The 14,231-nt window shown below is 38.3% G+C and overlaps 1 protein-coding gene across 4 annotated transcripts in view; it reads right to left on the bottom strand.

The window, feature by feature from the left end:
- Positions 1-14,231, bottom strand: part of Sfxn1-3 (Sideroflexin-1-3) — a 144,239-nt gene that overhangs the window by 79,357 nt on the left and 50,651 nt on the right. The window lies entirely within an intron of this gene.

The raw sequence follows: 14,231 nt of genomic DNA, 5'->3' as shown, positions 1-14,231 counted from the left end.
AATTGTTCTATTGCCACCTCACCTGAAGATAAAGCCAACTAATGAAACCTACTTTTGTATTGTATTGGCTCTTGTATTGGCACAATATGACCAAAGTTGCTTTTGTGCCAACAAAAAAAAAAATTCCGAACAACCAACTCTTGTACTGACAGTCTTGTGCACCACCACAACCTACCATTTGCAGAACACTCCACTTTAATGTCTTCTGTCAAAAGGATATCAGAAGAATTTTTAACAATCATGATGCCAAGAAACTTCCAGGTCCTGATGGCATTTCCCTTGTTCTCAAAACCTGTGCTCCTGAGCTTGTTCCTGTTCTATGTCACCTTTTCACACTTTATTATTCTACAAAGGGTACTAGGAAAGTTTTGCAATATGACGCAACAATGAATCACAGGAAGCTGCTTGTTGCTGCATGTTGAGACATGTTCATACGTGCATAGTAGCCGCTGCGCCAAGTCGATGGGCTCAGTTATTCATTAGTAGTGAGAGTGTAAAGTGCTTGCGATGGCATCGTGGTCACGAAATGAGATAAGGACAGTTTTGCAGTATAATTTCGTGCGTGGTTTAACCATAGACCAGTGCTTAGAAGAAATGACTCTTGCACTAGATGATGATTGTCCACATCGTACAACGATATTCATGTGGTATAGAGAATTCCAAAGGGGAAATTTCACTCTGGAGGATTCTGAGAGGCCGGGAAGGCCACGAACGTCAGTTACGGAGGAAAACGTTACTGCTGTGAGGAAAATGCTTGACGAAAACAGGCGAGTGACCTACCAACAGATAGAGGATACTTTGGGCCTAAATGCACCAGCAATTCGTTCGATTCTGCAAGATCATTTGCACGTGAAGAAACTTTGTTCTCTCTCTGGGTGCCGCATCAACTGACTGAAGAGCAGATGACACGACGTGTGACTTGGTGCCGGGAGATGTTAAAAAAGTTTGATAAGGGACAATCTCGGTATGTGAACAACATCGTGACAGGTGACGAGACTTGGCTGTACTATTACGATCTGCCGACCAAGGCTCAAAACAAAGTTTGGGTCTTTGATGATGACGACACACCCGTAATTGTCAGAAAATCCCGATCTGTAAAGAAGAAAATGATAGCTGTATTTTTCAAATCGAGTGGAATTGTGGAACGTGTCGTTTTGGACACGCAGAAGACAGTCACAGCTAAGTGGTATACTGAACAATTCCTGCCTAAAGTCATTGGATCTATGAAGAACCTGCGGCCAAAGTCAAGAATGGACACCTGGTACCTCCATCACGATAATGCTGCAGCTCATCGCGCCAAAGCCTGCACCGAATATTTGACCACGACAGGACTGAAACTTCGCGAGCACCCTCCCTACAGTCCAGACCTTGCTCCCTGCGACTTTGCACTGTTCCCGCATGTGAAAATGAAGCTAAAAGGGAGGCGGTTTTCCAGTGATGAGGACCTTCTACGGGCTTGGGAGAACGAGTGTGCTTTACTCCCTAGTGAAACTTGGCAGAACTGGTTTAAAGATTGGTTTCGGAGGATGGAGAGGTGTATTGAATGTAGAGGAAATTACTTTGAAAAAATTAAATAAACAAAGCTGTATTGCAAAACTTTCCTAGTACCCTTTGTACTAGTGTTTTTCCTTCTGCTTGGAAATTTGCTCATATTCAGCCAGTTCCTAAAAAGGATGAGAAATGCCTCCTGTCCAATTATTGTCCCATCGCACTTACCTCTTTTCAAAGTAATGGAGAAATCCATTAACTGCCAACTCCTAAATTATCTCGAAACCTACCATCTGATAAATAATCACCAATGTGGATTCCATCAGTTTCAACCTATTGGTGATATAGTAGCTTATGTTACCCATCTATGGCCAAATTCAACAGAAAATATTGGTGAAACTGAAGAAGTTGCTCTTCACATTTCTAAGGGCTTTCATAATTTTTGGCATAAACATCTTCTAAACAAGCTGCCAGTTTTCTCTCTGACTACTCACTGCTGGTGATGGTAGATGGCATTCTGTCTCCTAACTTTTCCACTAATGCTGGTGTTCCCCAAGGTTCAGTTCTTTTTCCCACTCTTTTCCTCTTGTATATTTTTTCCACTGACTGGAAATGCAACCCATAGTTTTTCTGATGAAAGCACATTACATTTCAACTTATAGTTTGAAAAACCTTGATGTGCACAAACAGCTTCATCTTCGCAAATATCCACCACCAATTCCTTAAATGCTGATCTCCGGGTAATACTCTAATGGGGAAAAGATAATATAGTTAATTTAATCCTTCAAAAACTCGGTCATGGCTAATATTTTGCAAAAAGGATTCTATTGCTCCTATGCTTATCTTTTGTGACACTCAGAGCTCTAGATAAGATCATATATCCCTGTTAGGGATTACCCTGATTTCTGATCTCTATTGGCATAAGCATATAACAAATATTGCTTTCATTACATCTAAAAAAACTAGCTTTTTTATTTCACTCTTGGCATTACTGTTCTTCTGAACAACAACTCACTCTGTACAAATCTCTAATCTGTCCTACCATGGAATATTGTTCCCACATCTAAGATAGTGCACCCAAAACCTCTCTCTCTCTCTCTCTCTCTCTCTCTCTCTCTCTCTCTCTCTCTCTCTCTCTCTCTCTCTCTGATTTCTAGACTCCATTCAAAAGAGAACAGTCAGGTTAATTAATGACTCATCTCTTTAAAAGTTTGTCCACTATCTGTCCCATGAGTTATCTCTTACAAAGTCTGTCCACTATCTGTTTCACAGACATTTTGTTTCTACTGCATCCCTTTTCTACAGATACATCCATGCGGGCACTTTTTTTCTGAATTGGCATCTATAATTCCCCTTTCTCATGAAAATCAATCCAAACACATGCTGCAACCAGTCAGTATCCATTTACTGTCCGACTTTAAATTCACAGAACCAACTTTTGCACTTTCTCATTTATCCCTTCAATTTCTGTTTTTGGGAACAACCTTCCTTCACATGTATTTCCTGAAAATTATAATCTTCAGAAATTCAAGTCTAAAATCAACAAGTATCTTCTCTTTTTTCAGCATTAAACTCACACTCAGTGCTAAGTACTATAGATTCTAATACCTTTCGTGTTTGAAGTTTTCGTTAAAAAAAAAAAAAAAAAAAAAAAAAAAATGATGTTTCTGGCAAAGAATTTAAAGTAGCAAAGATAACACTAGAGGGAAAGGGATGAATCACATTGGTCCATTAGATTCAAATAGTATAACTGTTGATAATGCTGTTCAGGTAGCTGACACACCGAAGAGATATTCGGCAACTATATTCACATGTGAAGAATTTTTTAGGCCTAGAGATACCAGAAGTACATCAGATAAAATCTATCCGATTATATTAAGGGAGGCAGCAAAGAAGAGGCGTCTCCCTAGCCAGGTGGGAAGGAGCAGTAGTGCATAGCACACGCTTCTTGATTAGACTGGGGTTCGAGCCCATCACCACCAAATACGGAGGATGTGGAAAGGTCAGGGAATGACCACCGCATATCCCCGGAGCAATATGGCCTTAGTTGCTAATGCTCCTAAAAACCAAATAACAAACAACAACAAACAAGCAGCAAAGAAGGTAAGCAAACCTTTAGCCATAATGATGAGAGCATCCTTGGATTCAGGAGAGGTCCCTACTGGAGAAGTGTGGATATCTCCCCAATTCATAAAGGCAACAAAATTCATAAAGGCAACTGTTAGCTTAATGTCTGTTCCAGGGAAAATAATGAAATCACTGGTTAAAGAAGTAATGCAAGCCTATCTAGACAAGAATGCATTTATATGGGAATAACAGCATGGATTTGTTAGGGGGTTATCTTGTATGACTAATTTGACTTGTTACCATCATCCAATAACAAAGGACTTGGATTCAAAAAATAATTTTGACATTAAATACTTAGGTTTCAGAAGCTTTTGATACTGTTTCACATGAAAGACTGCTGTACAAACTGGAGCAGTGTGGCATTAGGAAGTTACTACTATGAATAAAGGGATAGTTGAGTATGGGATAACAAAGAGTGGTTATCGATGGGCTCTTCCTTGACTAATGTTTTTAATGAAATCCCCCAAGGTTCGGTGCTTGGCTAATTGTTGTTTTCAATATTTATTAATGATAAAGCATATTATGCTTAATTTCTAAATTTGAAAATAAAACAACGGTCGATAGTGTGGTTATCAACAGTAATACGATATGCTGCTATACCAAGATCTAAATACATTAGACAGATGGCCTGAGAAGTGACAATTGACATTTAACACTGATAAATGCAAATATAGCATCATATGCATTACCTTGAATTCTGGTAGCAGCAATCCCAGAATAATATCAGTATTAGTAACAGCAATTATTACTATTAGTATAGTAATAATACTAATACTAAATAATGTAAGAAAGCAAGCTTATAAAGCATCAGGGAAAAGAAAAAAAAAAAAAAAAAACTTCCCACATCGCCTGTCCATCTCAAATAATTTGTCTAATTCTTCCCTGAATTTAATTCAAATTTTCACATCGGATGGAAATTTGTTCCAGTAACCAATGCCCACTGGCTGAAGACAAACTTCTATACATCTATCCTGCAAACAACCTTCCTCGATTTGAACTTATGCCCCTCCTGCGTGTAGTCTGAGCAAGAGGAAGAATGCTATCAGCATTCAGCATGTTCAATCCATTCAAAACCTTAAACACCTCAATCAGGCCACCCCATGGGTGCTTAGTCTCCAGATACAGCAATTTGTAGAACTGAAGCCAATGATGTATCACTAAATGATGTATAAAATGATGTATCACTAATGATGTATCACTAAATCTTGATGTATCACTAAATCTCAAACAAATGATGTATCACTAAATCTTGTATCAGGATTGTGCCCGCACAGACAGTCCAACTTCATGAGCAATCTAAACAACAGTCATTCGCCTATCATTTCACACAAGTCAAAGGGTGTACACTGCTAGGCTCATCTTCTAGTGTTTCCCCTCCCTTTTTTAACCCTCCTATTGTGTTCAGGTCAATATGACCTGGTCGCATTCTTTTAATGCCTATAAATCTTATATTTTTTAAATATTTTGTTTCCGCTCTATGACTTTTACTAATTTACCCTAATAATGATGTACCTGGATTGAAAAAAAAATTTTACAGATAGTTTTTTTTATAAATGTAATTGTTACACTTATTGTGCTCGGATCAATATGACCCAACAATCAGTTTTGTTAAAATTTTTAAGGAACGAGAAGCGAATTATTATTATAAATTATTGTATTTTATTGGTTTTGTTTTATTTTCATAGAAATAACTTACATTACCATGTTTCTTGAACAAGTTTCAACATGTCCGTTATGTGTGTGCAGTGTTGATGCCTGTTGATGCTGGTGGGGGCTTGTTGGTGCCTTCTCACATATATCTGCCAATGTGCACTTCTGTACCAGTTTCTTGGTAAACATCAAGCTTGGTGCTACTCTGAGAGACAACAGTAGGAAGAAATTGTTGAAGATGTGTACTAAGAGATCGTTGATGGACAGTGAAATTGAGAATCTTTTGTATGCTTCTGATTGTAATGATAGTACTTCTGAAGTAGAGGACATTTGTCTGAAGCAGAGGTGCATAGTGAATTGAATGATAAAGAAGTGGAACCTACGATTTCAGATGAAGCTGTTGTGGCTAATTACGTAACCTCAAAAAATGGCAATATAGTGTGGAACTGCAACACACCTAATTAACGAGGAAGATTTTCATCAGAAAATATTATTACGTTGAATCCTGGACCAACAAGGTACGCTACATCTAGAACATATGATATAAAATCCTCCTACTGTTTATTTTTTATGCCAAAAATTGTAAACTTAAATTTGAAGATGTCAAATTTAGAAGGAAAAAAAATTTATGGTGACTAGTTGCAAGAACTAACAGTAACTGAATTAGAAGCATATTTCAACCTACTGCTTTTAACTGGAGTGTATAAATCTCATGGGGAGGCAACCTCCAGCCTATGGGATGGAAATGTAGGCCGCCCTATATTCAGGGCAACGATATCCCTACAACGATTCCATGTAATTTTGCCAATAATTTGCTTTGACGATAAAGGAACTCGATCACAACGGCGCCAGACTGATAAATTAGCTGCCATACGGGACTTGTGGGATGAATGGGTTGCAATTCTACCTACGGTCTATAATGTTAACAAAAATGTAACAGTAGATGAGCAACTGGTACCTTTTAGAGGCCATTGCCCATTTAGGCAGTATATAGACAACAAGCCAGCCAAATACAGAATCAAGATTTGGACTTTATGCGATTCTGTAAACGCTTATGCATATAACATGCAAGCAGGACATCGAACCGGAACTGAACCGAAACCAAAAATAACCATTATTTTTTTCCGGAGTGAAAACCGAATCTGAACCGAAAAATTATAATTCTTGAACCTGAACTGAAACCGAAAACCGTTATTTATTCCGTTCCGAATGTCGATTCACATACATGAATGAGAATACTCATTACTTTAAATGAGAATTCTCATTCTCATTTAAAGTAATAGAAAAAATTCATCTATTACTTTAAAAGTGTACCTAAATAACAATTCAGTTTTACTCAAGTGTAAATGGAGAATGTTTTACTAATTATGTGTAACAGTGACTTGCAACTAACTAAAATAAATGCTTAATATTTACAATTAAATAATCGATCTCATATTTTGATTATTATTTCTTTAATATCGCAAGTTTTGTTCTAAAATTCAATTTAATAATTAAATTGAATTTTAATTTATTGTAATTAAAAAAGGTACACATAATAAAAAATTTTCAGAAGGTTTATAATATTTTATTCTCAGAGCGAAAAAAAAACGGTTCAACAGTGGCTGAAGGAGCGAAACCGGAACTGAACCGAAATTTAGTGTTTTCATTGAACCGGAACGAAAAAAATTACGGTTTCGATGCCCTGCATGCAAGTATACCTCAGAAAAAAAGGTGAACCTCCAGAAAAGGCAAGGTAAAATAGTTGTGCTAGACCTTACTTATGGTCTAAAAGGGCAAAACGTAACATGTGATAATTTTTTTTACATCTTACGAACTGGGGCAGATGCTATTGAAAAGAAATATTATCATGCTTGGCACTATTCGAAAAAACAAGCCTGAACTGCCAACCGAATTGGTCTGCAAGAGGAAGGAAGTCCTTTCATCAAAGTTATACTTCAACAATAACACAACAGTAGTTTCTTATATTCTGAAATGGAATAAAAATGTAACATTCATGAGCACCTTCCACGATTCCAGTGTGTGTGTGATAAAGATCATAAAAATCCATTTATGATTTTAGATTATAATAAAACCAAAGGTGCTGTAGATACTTTAGACAAGTTGGTTGTAACATACACATGCAGACGACAGACTAAAAGATGGCCAATGTCTATCTCTTCTAATATCATGGATGTTTCTGCCTACAATGCCTGTGTTCTGTGTTGCGAAATAAATCCAACCTGGAGTGCTGGCAAACATACAAAACATCAACTATTTCTTGAAGAACTGGGTAATTCCTTAATCGCTTCCTTACTGCAAGAAAGAAAACACCTTCCTCGAAGTATTCCTGCTGAAATGGTTAGAAGGGCACGACCATCAACCAACACTGCCAAAGCAAGGGAACAGCCGACCATAAATAAGCATAAAAGATGTAATTTTTGTCCCTCTTCAAAGGAAAACAAAACCAATATACTATGTTGTAATTGCTCAAAATACGTATGTAAAACTCATGTACATTACTACTACCAAGACTTAAAAACTAAATGTATGATATAACTACTATGTTTTTTAGATATATGTAACAATTGTTTATCCATTACTGCCATTCATAAACAAACTTTTGGTCAATAAATGCTACATATATTCTTATTTCTTTTATTATTTAGTAAACGCATTACTGCCATATTAATTTAACACCAATAAAATGACCCCCACAGACGCTCGGGGTCATATTGATTCGAACACAATAAGTGTAACCAAAATGCGAACATAATAGGAGGGTTAAATCAATTAAACCACTTGTAAACTGCTGTTTTCTTCAAACCACATCGTCTCCATAAACTTTCTATAATGCCTGCAGCAATTCTGTACACTTTTTCCAAGTTTAAAGAAGAACTTGACGTTAGCATGCTGTTCAAACTGTAATACTGAATAATCAATTAGCTGTGACACACGAATAACGTGGTCGAGCCAGTCCCCACTTGGCATGCATGTACATGAAAGTCAACATTCAATGCCTCATGAAACCTTATAGCCATAGCAAAAACCATTTAAATACCAGTATGCAATTTCAGAAATTTTTTGAATGTACTGTATATATTTTACCACAGAAACATAGGACTTGCATATCGATATCTTTCCTTTCAATATCTTTCGAATTTTTTCCTTTCTTTTCGATATCAACCAAAAATTCTCTATGATATCATTAGTATATCATTACTTAGCATTAGAAAGGGCATATGATGCAAGAAAGCAAGCTTATACAGCATCAGCCAAAAAAAACTCTTATTTCACCCATCCCCTCGCTCCAAATGTTTGTCAAGTTCTGCCTTTAATCTATGTAAGCTATCAACTTCTATAACGACAGATGGAAGTTTGTTCCAGCAATCAACCACCCGCTGGCTAAGGGCAAACTTCTGCACATCTATCATACAACCGTCTTTCCTCAAATTGAATTTATGCCCTCTCAGGTGATTATTCTGAGCAAGAGGAAGAATCCCATCAGCATTGAGAATGCTCAAATAATTCAAGGCTTTATACACCTCAATCAGATCACCTTGCAGGTGCCTAGTCTCCAGACACCGTAATTTGCAAAACATAAGCCTTTCTTCGTAAGAGCAACCCTTTGTTCTGTTCACTAATCTTGTTGCCTTCTTTATACTCGTTCCAACAGCTCTACATCCTTCTTAAAATGAGGCCTCCAGACCTGTATATAGTACTCAAGGTGTGGCCTGACCATTGCCTTATACAAGGGGATAATCACCTCCCTATCCCTGCTAGAAAAATTCCTGTATATCATTGACAAGACACCATGAGCTACTCTTGCAGACAGACCATCTGCACTGCTTAGAAAACTTCATATCTGCCTGCACAATTACTCCCAGGTCCTTTTCATTCTCTACCACTGTCAGTGTGGTACCACAGAGTTGATACATTACTCTGGGATTACTGCTTCCCATACATAGTACTTTACGTTTGTCAATATTAAACTTCATTTGCTACCTCTCGGCCCATTTGCTCAACTTTTCCAGATCCTGTTGCAGCAGTGTACTGTCATTAGTATCATTAACAACCCTGCCAACCTTTGTATCATCTGGAAACTTGGACATTAAGCCTGATATACCATCATCAATATCATTTATAAATACAGAAAACAACAATGGACCCAACACTGAACCTTGAGGGACTCCACTAATAACATTAGTCCACGAAGAGCAGTATCCATTGATTACCACTCTCTGTCTTCTCCCACTCAACTATCCCTTTATCCATAGCATCCATTTGCTTCCAATGCCACACTGGTCCAATTTGTGCAGCAGTCTTTCATGTGCAACAGTATCAAAGGCCTTTCTAAGATCCAAATATATGATATCAAAGTGATTCTTTGCATCCAGTTCCTTTGTGACTACATCATAGTATCCAATCAAATTAGTCAGACAAGACTTCCCCTTAACAAACCCATGCTGTGTCTGAGCTATAACTGAAGTCTTGTCTAGATGATCCTGCAATGCTTCTTTAACCAGTGTCACCATTAATTTCCCTGGAACAGAAGTTAAACTAACAGGTCTGTAATTACCTGTCTCCCCCTTTGATCCTCCTTTGTGGATTGGGGTCACATTTGCACATCTCCAGTCCATCGGTACCTCCCATGAGTCTAGGGAAGCTCTCATAATTATGGCTAAGGGTTTGCTTACTTCCTTTGCCACCTCCATTAATATAACTGGATAGATTCCATTAACCTCAGGTGCCTTTCTTATGTTTATCTTCAACAATTTCTCCTCCACTTTCCTCTCAGTTATTACAAGATTATCTGGGTTACTGCCAGAGTTGAATACACCTCTCGCATTCCCCTCCCTGAACAACTCCTCATGTGTGAATGTCAATGCAAAATATTAATTTAGTTTGTTAGCTACCTGAGCAGGATCAACAATTGAACCATCGATATCAAGTGGACCAATCTGATTCATCCCTTTCCTTCTAGAGTTTACATAGGTAAAGAACTCTTTTCTGTTTTTCTTTGCATCCTTTGCCAAGAATTTCTCATAATCTGCCTTTACCTGCCTAATCTCCTTTGTTACTTGGTTACAGACCAGCTTATATCTATCATAGGCTTCCATGTCACCCATTAATTTATATGTATCCGATGCATTTTGCTTCTCTGTCACATGTCTAATTAGTTCATTTGACATCCATTTAGGCCTAAATCTTGAAAAATATTTCTTTGTTGGTATGAAAAGCCTAGTAGCTTCCAAGATTAATTCTTTGAATGCTTCCCATTTTGAATTTGCTGTTGGTAACATCATCAGTTGGACCCACCGTATAGAATTTAAATACTGTCTCAGACCACCGTAGTCACCTTTACGAAAGCAAAAACTCTTCCCTTACCCTTGATGGTAGTTACCTCGTTGAGTAAATCACACTTCAGCACACTGTGATCACTGCCACCTAGTGGTTCCTTTATCTGCAGATTCCTGATGCATGAAGAATTACTACTGATAATCAGATCAAATGTATTACTCCCTCTAATTGCCTCCCGAACATGCTGCTCTAGAAAGCGATCATCCAATAAATCCACAAAAGCCTTGCTAGTGTGTGAGTGACCAACCCACAAATTCCAGTCAATCTCTGGGAAATTAAAATCCACCAGAAGACACTCTGATTTACTGCCCCACTCTATTTCTCTGCACAATTGCTCATTATACTCATAAAAACTCATTTGGCCTATAACAATACACACCTACTCTCATTTTTCCTTTCCCAGTGCTTATGTCACACCAAACAGACTCAACATTGCATTGTACACCAACATCAATTGGATGCACTTCCTTAGATTTTATGTGTTTCTTAACTAACAGCATAACCCCTCCTCCCTTTCTGTATACATTGTTCTCCCCAAATTCCAGTTCTGCACTGCTTATGTCTGTGTGACACCGTGTCTGCTATCCCAACAATATCTGCCTTTGATGTCTTAACTAGCACTTCAAGCTCATCGAATTTATTAACTATACTCCTAGCATTGGTGTACATGCAAGTATACATGCACCTGTTTCTACTCTTAGTTACCCTAACACAGCCCATGTATTTACTTGTTCCACTGTGACTCCCAGCAGTCCTGAAAATCCCCATTGCCTTGCTTTCCAGGCTGCTGCTCAATTGCATTTCAATAGAAGTAGTGCAAGAATCACTTTTACCTCTGCCAGAGGCTACTGTTAATCTATTAGTCTGTGTATCCCCCCAAGCTAGCAGTTTTCTGATCCATCTAACTCTGCCTTGATAGCATCAGCAAATATTCTTGCACCCTTTCTATTTAAGTGGATCTCATCCCTGTAGAAAAGTTTCTCCTGTTAACAAGCAGAGACCAGGCTGAGAAAAATTCTACCCCTTGAGCCTTGCACAATCTCTCCAAGGCCAAATTGATCGACAAGGCTCTCATCATATACTCCCTCCTATCGCCTCTGGGCAGAATTGCAGACACTTTCAAATTCAACCCTAACTCACAGCTTTTTTTCAGCATTGACTTGTACTTGTTAAGTAATTCCGCTGGTCTCCTACTCTTAATATCATTAGTGCCAACATGTACAACAATATCACCCTTTGTGCCCTTAAATTTTTTTGATTTAAATTTAGTAGTATAACATTATTTACTTTTAATTTAAATTTAGTAGTATAACATTATTTTGTGATTTTCTGATTAATTTGGTGTATTTATTCTTTACTCGGCCTTGTAATTGCATAAAAGTATCGGTAAGGGTATCCACGTGTTTGCAACTCCGCTGAACGAGAAGTTCTTTAGCCATATTTAGCCGCTTGATTGAATATTTTTTACATCGAATTATTTCTGTAAGTAGCTTATAGACCTAGTAAGGATCGTTAGTTTATTCTGAATTGAGACAGCGAGATTTGAAAGTTAATTAATACTTAAGTGTCCGTAGATTTACCGCACGTAACTTTCCCGCCTTTGTGATACGATAGTTATATACCAAACTAGATAGCGTTAGTTGAACTTGGTTAGCAGTTAAATTGTACTTTTAAATAAATACATATAACGACTTAGATTACAAACGTAATATAATTAATTATATTTAACATAATTAATAGCATAACATAATTAATTATAATTAATTAATAAATTAATAGAATCATGACTCAGACCAGAGCAGCAAAGCAAAAGGCTCAAGCTAATGGAAGTGCTGTGGCTCATAGCAGAACTGAGGGGGGCAGTTGTCCTCTGACTCACAGCCTTATAAAATGCACTGTTTGCTTGATGTTTGCAGAGCAATCGGGTACGGGACATGATACTGCCATGGGGGATGTCTTTGTGTGTGCGCAATGCAAGGAGTGTATCGATATCAGGCAACAACTCAGCGTTCTTGTGGGCCTATATGAGAGCTTGAAGGACAGGGTGGATGCCCTCGAAGAAACTAAATTCAGGGGCCCATCAAGCTCTCAGCTGCCCACATCAACGCCAGAGGTTGCACTTGGGCATCGCGTGACACAGAGACAACCCCCAAGGCAGAATGCGCTGGTCCCGAAGGAACTAGTAGTTGTTGGTGACTCTATTGTCAGGGAAACGGGAAACATGCTTTGTAAAAAGGATAGGTGGAACAGGACCAGGGTATGTCTGCCAGGGGCAAAGGTTGATGACGTTGTAGAGCGAATATCATCTTTTAAGGGCACAAAAGGTGATATAGTTGTACACGTTGGCACTAATAATATTAAGAGTAGGAGACCGGCAGAATTACTTAACAAGTACAGGTCACTGTTGAACAAAAGCTGAGAATTAGGGTTGAATTTGAAAGTGTCTGCAATTCTGCCCAGACACGATAGGAGGGAGTATATGATGAGAGCCTTGTCGATCAATTCGGCCCTGGAAAGATTGTGCAAGGCTCAAGGGGTAGAATTTTTTTCAGCCTGGACTGTACTTGTTAACAGGAGAGATTGCTTCTACAGGGATGGGATACACTTAAATAGAAAGGGTGCAAGAATATTTGCTGATGCTATTGAGGCAGTGATAGGTGGGTCGGAAAACTGCTAGCTTGGGGGGAGACAAACACCAATAGACTGACAGTAACCACTGGCAGAGGTGAAAGAGATTCTTGCACTGCTTCTATTAGAATGAGCAGATGCCTGAAAAACAAGATGCATGATATTTCAGAGACTGCTGGGAGCCATTGCGGTACAAGTAAACACATGGGTTGTGTTAGGGTAGCTAAGAATAGAAACAGGTGCAGGTATACCTGCATGTACACCAATGCTAGGAGTTTAGTAAATAAATTTGATGAATTTGAGGTATTGCTCAAAACATCAAAGGCAGATATTGTTGGGATATCAGAGACGTGGTGTCACACAGATATAAGGGATGCAGAACTGGAATTTGGGGAGTACAACGTCTACAGAAAGGATAGACAGGATAGGAAGGGGGAGGGGTTATGCTATTAGTTAAGAAACACATAAAAACCAAGGAAGTGAAGCCAGTCGACATCGCTGGACAGTGCAGTGTTGAGTCAGTTTGGTGTGACATAAGCATTGGGAGATCAAAATTGAGAGTAGGAGTGTGCTATAGGCCTAATGACTCTGATGAGTATAATAAGAAACTGTACAGGGAAATAGAGTGGGCCAGTAAATCAGAGAGTCTTATAATGGGAGATTTTAATTTCCCAGATATTGACTGGAATTTGGAGGCTGGTCACTCACACACTAGCAGGGCTTTTGTGGATTTATTGGATGATTGTTTTCTACATCAGCATGTTCGGGAGGCAACTAGAGGGAGTAATACTCTTGATTTGATTATCAGCAGTGATTCTTCATGCATTAAGAATCTGCAGATAAATTAACCACTAGGTAGCAGTGATCACAGTGTGCTGAAGTGGGATTTACTCAAAGAGGTAACTACCATTAGGGGTAAAGGGAAGGGTTATTGCTTCCGTAAAGGCAACTACGATGGACTGAGACAGTATTTAAATTCTATACAGTGGGACCAACTG

This window comes from Mastigoproctus giganteus, chromosome 11 (genome assembly GCF_048544385.1).
Source record: "Mastigoproctus giganteus isolate SK-2022 chromosome 11, ASM4854438v1, whole genome shotgun sequence".
NCBI lineage: Eukaryota > Metazoa > Arthropoda > Arachnida > Uropygi > Thelyphonidae > Mastigoproctus > Mastigoproctus giganteus.
This window is presented reverse-complemented; position numbering and strand designations above follow the sequence as displayed.